The following is a 6,653-nucleotide window of genomic DNA, read 5'->3' as shown; positions in this document are numbered from 1 at the left end:
CAATGTATTTCAGTATTCCAAAGACCTAAATGTGCAATGATTCCCAGCTGGCACATGAGGCCATGTGAGAGTCACTGCAGAGAAGGTCATAGCTCAGGCCACAGCAGTGGAGCTGCACTGCTAATCGGAGGAATTGTGAGATAGATTTCTGGGCCCAACATCAAGGAAGATCAGGCAAACACATAAAAAATAAAAAGAAAGGAGGAAAAAGAAGCTTTCAAACACAAGCAAGCCAGAAAGAGACAAGGAGATCTAGTCAAGAGGCTCACTCCCTCTGCCTTAAAGAACTGAGAAAGAAAAAAAAAGCATAAAAAGAATAAAATCCAACCTCCATAGTTTTGTATGAGAAACAATATAGGGTATTGTCTCTCAGAGCCAGAATACAAGGATTTAGGTAGGACTCAAGGGAGGAAGTGGGTTGGCTCCTCTTACCATCACACGTACCAACATTAACCCATCTTTGCAACTCTGAGAGCTGCCAGGGAGACATAAGTGGATAATGCTGCCACAATGTGACACAACTATGATTCCATTGCACTGGTGAAAGTGGGGTGTTAAAGTCCCCTACTATGAATGTGTTACTGTTGATTTCCCCTTTTATGGCTGTTAGTATTTGCCTTATATATTGAGGTGCTCCTGTGTTGGGTGCATAAATATTTACAATTGTTATAGCTTCTTCTTGGATCAATCCCTTGATCATTATGTAGTGTCCTTCTTTGTCTTTTGTAATAGTCTTTATTTTAAAGTCTATTTTGTCTGACCTGAGAATTGCAACTCCAGGTTTCTTTTGGTTTCCATTTGCATGGAATATTTTTTCCATCCCCTCACTTTCAGTCTGTATCTGTCTCTAGTTCTGAAGTGGGTCTCTTGTAGACAGCATATATATGGGTCTTGTTTTTGTATCCATTCAGCCAATCTGTGTCTTTTGGTGGGAGCATTTAATCCATTTACATTTAAGGTAATTATCGATATGTATGTTCCTATTCCCATTTTCTTAATTGTTTTGGGTTTGTTATTGTAGGTCTTTTCCTTCTCTTGTGTTTCTTGCCTAGAGGAGTTCCTTTAGCATTTGTTGTAAAGCTGGTTTGATGGTGCTGAATTCTCTTAGCTTTTGCTTGTCTGTAAAGGTTTTAATTTCTCCATCAAATCTGAATGATATCCTTGCTGGGTAGAGTAATCTTGGTTGTAGGTTTTTCTCCTTCATCACTTTAAATATGTCCTGCCAGTCCCTTCTGGCTTGCAGAGTTTCTGCTGAAAGATCAGCTGTTAACCTGATGGGGATTCCCTTGTCTGTTATTTGTTATTTTTCCCTTGCTGCTTTTAATATGTTTTCTTTGTATTTAATTTTTGATAGTTTGTTTAATATGTGTCTTGGTGTATTTCTCCTTGTATTTGTCCTGTATGGGACTCTCTGTGCTTCCTGGACTTCATTAACTATTTCCTTTCCCATATTAGGGAAGTTTTCAACTATAATCTCTTTAAATATTTTCTCAGTCCCTTTCTTCTTCTCTTCTTCTTCTGGAACCCCTTATAATTTGAATGTTGGTGCGTTTAATGTTGTCCCAGAGGTCTCTGAGACTGTCCTCAGTTCTTTTCATTCTTTTTTCTTTATTCTGCTCTGCAGTAGTTATTTCCACTATTTTATCTTCCAGGTCACTTATCCGTTCTTCTGCCTCAGTTATTCTGCTATTGATCCCATCTAGAGTATTTTAAATTTCATTTATTATGTTGGTCATCGTTGCTTGTTTGCTCTTTAGTTCTTCTAGGTCCTTGTTAAATGTTTCTTGCATTTTCTCTATTCTATTTCCAAGATTTTGGATCATCTTTACTATCATTATTCTGAATTCTTTTTCAGGCAGACTGCCTATTTCCTCTTCATTTGTTAAGTCTGGTGCGTCTTTATCTTGCTCCTTCATCTGCTGTGTGTTTTTCTGTCTTCTCATTTTGCTTATCTTACTGTGTTTGGAGTCTCCTTTTTGCACGCTGCAGGTTCGTAGTTCCCATTGTTTTTGGTGTCTGTCCCCAGTGGCTAAAGTTGGTTCAGTGGGTTGTGTAGGCTTCCTGTTGGAGGGGACTAGTGCCTGTGTTCTGGTGGATGAGGCTGGATCTTGTCTTTCTGGTGGGCAGGTCCACGTCTGGTGGTGTGTTTTGGGGTGTCTGTGGACTTATTATGATTTTAGATAGCCTCTCTGCTAATGGGTGGGGTTTTGTTCCTGTCTTCCTAGTTGTTTGGCATAGGGTGTCCAGCACTATAGCTTGCTGGTCGCTGAGTGAAGCTGGGTCTGTTGGTGTTGAGATGGAGAGCTCTGGGAGATTTTTGCCATCTGATATTACGTGGAGCTGGGAGGTCTCTTGTGGACCAGTGTCCTGAAGTTGGCTCTCACACCTCTGAGGCACAGCACTAACTCCTGCCTGCAGCACCAAGAGCCTTTCATCCACACGACTCAGAATAAAAGGGAGAGAAATTAAAAAGGAAGAAAGAAAGAGGATAAAATAAAATAAAGTAAGGTAAAATAGTTATTAAAATGGAAAAATAATTATTAAGAAAAAAAATTTTTTTAAAGTAATAAAAACAAAAACAATGGACGGATAGAACCCTAGGACAAATGGTGAAAGCAAAGCTATACAGACAAAATCTCACACAGAAGCATACACATACACACTCACAAAAAGAGGAAAAGGGGAAAAAAATCATAAATCTTGCTCTCAAAGTCTTCCTCAATTTGGGATGATTTGTTGTCTATTCAGGTATTCCACAGATGCAGGGTACATCAAGTTGATTGTGGAGATTTAATCTGCTGCTCCTGAGGCTGCTGGGAGAGATTTCCCTTTCCCTTCTTTGTTCGCACAGCTCCTGGGACTCAGCTTTGGATTTGGCCCTGCCTCTGCATGTAGGTCACCAGAGGGCGTCCGTTCTTCGCTCAGACAGGACGGGGTTAAAGGAGCCACTGATTAGGGGGCTCTGGCTCACCCAGGCTTGGGGGAGGGAGGGGTACAGAGTGTGGGGCGAGCCTGCCGTGGCAGAGGCCAGCGTGACGTTGCACCAGCCTGAGGTGCGCCGTGCGTTCTCCCGGGGAAGTTGTTCCTGGGTCCCGGGACCCTAGCAGTGGTGGGCTGCACAGGATCCCTGGAAGGGAGGTGTGGAGAGTGACTTGTGCTTGCACACAGGCTTCTTGGTGGCGGCAGCAGCAGCCTTAGCGTCTCATGCCCGTCTCTGGGGTCAGTGCTGTTAGCCGCAGTTCACGTGGGTCTCTGGAGCTCCTTTAAGCAGCGCTCTTAATCCCCTCTCCTTGCACACCAGGAAACAAAGAGGGAAGTAAAAGTCTCTTGCCTCTTCAGCAGGTCCAGACTTTTTCCCGGACTCCCTCCCGGCTAGCCGTGGTGCACTAACCCCTTCAGGCTCTGTTCACGCCGCCATTCCTCTCCCTGCACTCGGACCTACACCTGACCCTCAGCTCCCAGCCCTGCCTGCCCCGGGGGATGAGCAGAGAAGCCTTTCGGGCTGGTGAGTGCTGGTCGGCACCGATCCTCTGTGCGGAAATCTCTCCATTTTACCCTCTGCACCCCTGTTGCTGCGCTCTCCTCCGCGGCTCTGAAGCTCCCCCCCTCCGCCACCTGCAGTCTACACGCTTGAAGGGGCTTCCTAGTGTGTGGAAACATTTCCTCCTTCACGGCTCCCTCCCACTGGTGCAGGTCCCGTCCCTATTCTTTTATCTCTGTTTATTCTTTTTTCTTTTGCCCTACCCAGGTACATGGGGAGTTTCTTGCCTTTGGGGAGGTCTGAGGTCTTCTGCCAGCGTTCAGTAGGTGTTCTGTAGGAGTTGTTTCACGTGTAGATGTATTTCTGATGTATTTGTGGGGAGGAAGGTGATCTCTGCGTCTTACCCTTCCGCCATCTTCCCCCTCTCCCCTCCGTTGCACTGGAAGATGAGACTGCCACTTGGCTTCCTCATGTCACTGAGGCAGGAGACAAATGGGTTGTACTGACAATGGGGAAAGGAGAGCTATGTCTGGAACACAGGGGATTCTCTGAGGTGTCTCATAGTACTCCATGCCTGGTAGAAAGGTAAGTAGAAAATTACAGCTACCAAGAAAAATGGCACGACTGCTGAGGGTGCAGATCCTTCCGTGATGAAGATCTTGGTCACCGGTCAGGTAGAAAACCCCAACGAGATGAAGTGCTAGTGAAGGCCAAGGAAATATGGAATGGGTAAAAGCAGAAGTTATAAATACTAGCTAAGGCCATGTGCCCAGTCACAGAAAAGAGGACAGAGCAGCTAAATATATCATCTCCTTCCTTTTGCTGGTATGTGTTTATATAGAGAGAGTAAGCATTTTCTTTTCTTTCCTCCTTATTTTATACAAGTTTTATTGGAGGTTAATTATACCTTTTTGCAAGAGAATTTTCAAATGGTACTATGATTGATTTGGGGGGAGTAATCTACATAGTCCAGTGACAGATAACTGACTGCTAAGACTTTGTGCCTCCAATTTTGTGGAGAGGGTGGGTGCATCAATTGCAAATAAGACAGTTACACGTCATTAAATAGAAAAATGGAGTTGGTTGGTGGCCACATAGGAGCTCACACAGGTGTAGCAGGTATGTTGATGGTGCCAGTGGTTCAATTATTGTCTCTCAGTTCCAACTTGTCCTTTAGCTGGCATACCCATTCTGCTTTTGCCAGCAGGCTGTTAGCTCTGCCAATAAAGGATGCTAGAAGGAAACTGCAAACTGAAGAGGAAGAGTGAGTGACTGACTACTCCTTCTTATGTTCTCATTTCTCACAGCCACATTCCAACAATTTCTTTACCCTGACAGTGGTGGTTCCTTCCCATAGCAGCAGCTAAACCCAGTTTGCAGTTTTCCCAACACAAGCAGAACCCCAGGTACACTGTGCCAGCTCCATACACCACCCCCACAGACCTTACCTCCAGGCCTAGAAACACCGCCATTGACCATTTGGCAATCCCTGTTCAGAAATCTGAGATCAAACCACACAGGGACCCTTCCCTAAGATTCTATGTTTTAATAATTCAAACTTGTACTCTTTGTTCCCTCAGCCTGGGGAAACTACAGTTGTTACCCCCATGATACTTGAAACAGCAGTTCTCAAACTGTGGTCCCAGGATAAGCAACATCAGCATCTCCTGGGAACTGGTTACAAATGCAGATTCCCATGCACCACCCAACCTACTGAGTCAGTGGCTCAGATGGTGTGAGCAGGAATCTGTTTAGCACTCCAGTTGACCCTGATGCATGCTGAAATTTGGGAATCACTGCCCACTGCCTCAGAGTTCTCATTTCACTCTTTTGGTTGCCTAGTTAACAGTATAGTTAACTATTCCTTATATTAAACTCTCTGTTTAAATAACTGGTGTGTGATACCCTAATACTGTAGCATTCTAACAAATGTTTAAAGTAGTTATCAACACTAATCCTTCTTAAACTCTTCCAAAAAATAGAAGAAAAGGGAACATTTCCCAACTCATTTATATGAGGCCACCATTACCAAAGCCAGCCAGAGACGTCACAAGAGCTATATTTCTTATGAATATAGATGCAAAAATCCTTAAAAAGAAAAAAATTTCATTGAATCCAGCAACATATTAAAGGGTTTGTGCAACATGACCAAGTGGGAATTATCCCAGTAATGCAAGGGTAGATCAACATTTGAAAATCAACCAATGCAATACACTACAAAATAGAATGAAGGAAACCCCCACACACAATCATCTCAATGCAGAAAAAGCATGTGACAGAATCCAACATCGTTTTATTATAAAACAAACAACAAAAACAACACTCAACAAACTAGGAATAGAGGGGAACTTCCCACAACATGGGAAGAAATGGACAAATTCTTAGAAAAGCACAACTTTCCGAGACTGAACCAGGAAGAAATAGAAAATATAAACAGACGAATCACAAGCAGTGAAATTGAAATTGTGATTAAAAATCTTCCAACAAACAAAAGCCCAGGACCAGATGGCTTCACAGGCAAATTCTATCAAACATTTAGAGAAGAGCTAACACCTATCCTTCTCAAATTCGTCCAAAATATAGCAGAGGGAGGAACACTCCCAAACTCATTCGACAAGGCCACCATCACCCTGATACCAAAACCAGACAAAGATGTCACAAAGAAAGAAAACTACAGGCCAGTATCACTGATGAACACAGATGCAAAATTCCTCAACAAAATACTAGCAAACAGAATCTAGCAGCACATTTAAAGGACCATACACCATGATCCAGTGGGGTTTATCCTAGGAATGCAAGGATTCTTCAAAATACGCAAATTAATCAATGTGATAAACCATTTTAACAAATTGAGACAGAAAAACCATATGATCATCTCAATAGATGCAGAAAAAACTTTCAACAAAATTCAACACCCATTTATGATAAAAACCCTCCAGAAAGTAGGCATAGAGGGAACTTACCTCAACATAATAAAGGCCATACATTACAAACCAACAGCCAACATCGTTCTCAATGGTGCAATATTGAAACCATTTCCTCTAAGATCAGGAACAAGACAAGGTTGTCCACTCTCACCACTCTAATTCAAAATAGTTTTGGAAGTTTTAGCCACAACAATCAGAGAAGAAAAAGAAATAAAAGGAATACAAATCAGAAAAGGAGAAGTAAA

This window comes from Delphinapterus leucas, chromosome 6, assembly GCF_059928025.1.
Source record: "Delphinapterus leucas isolate spDelLeu-1000000601 "Yukka" chromosome 6, BTC_Dleu_Yukka2, whole genome shotgun sequence".
Classification (NCBI taxonomy): domain Eukaryota; kingdom Metazoa; phylum Chordata; class Mammalia; order Artiodactyla; family Monodontidae; genus Delphinapterus; species Delphinapterus leucas.
Note: the sequence above shows the minus strand (reverse complement) of the source record.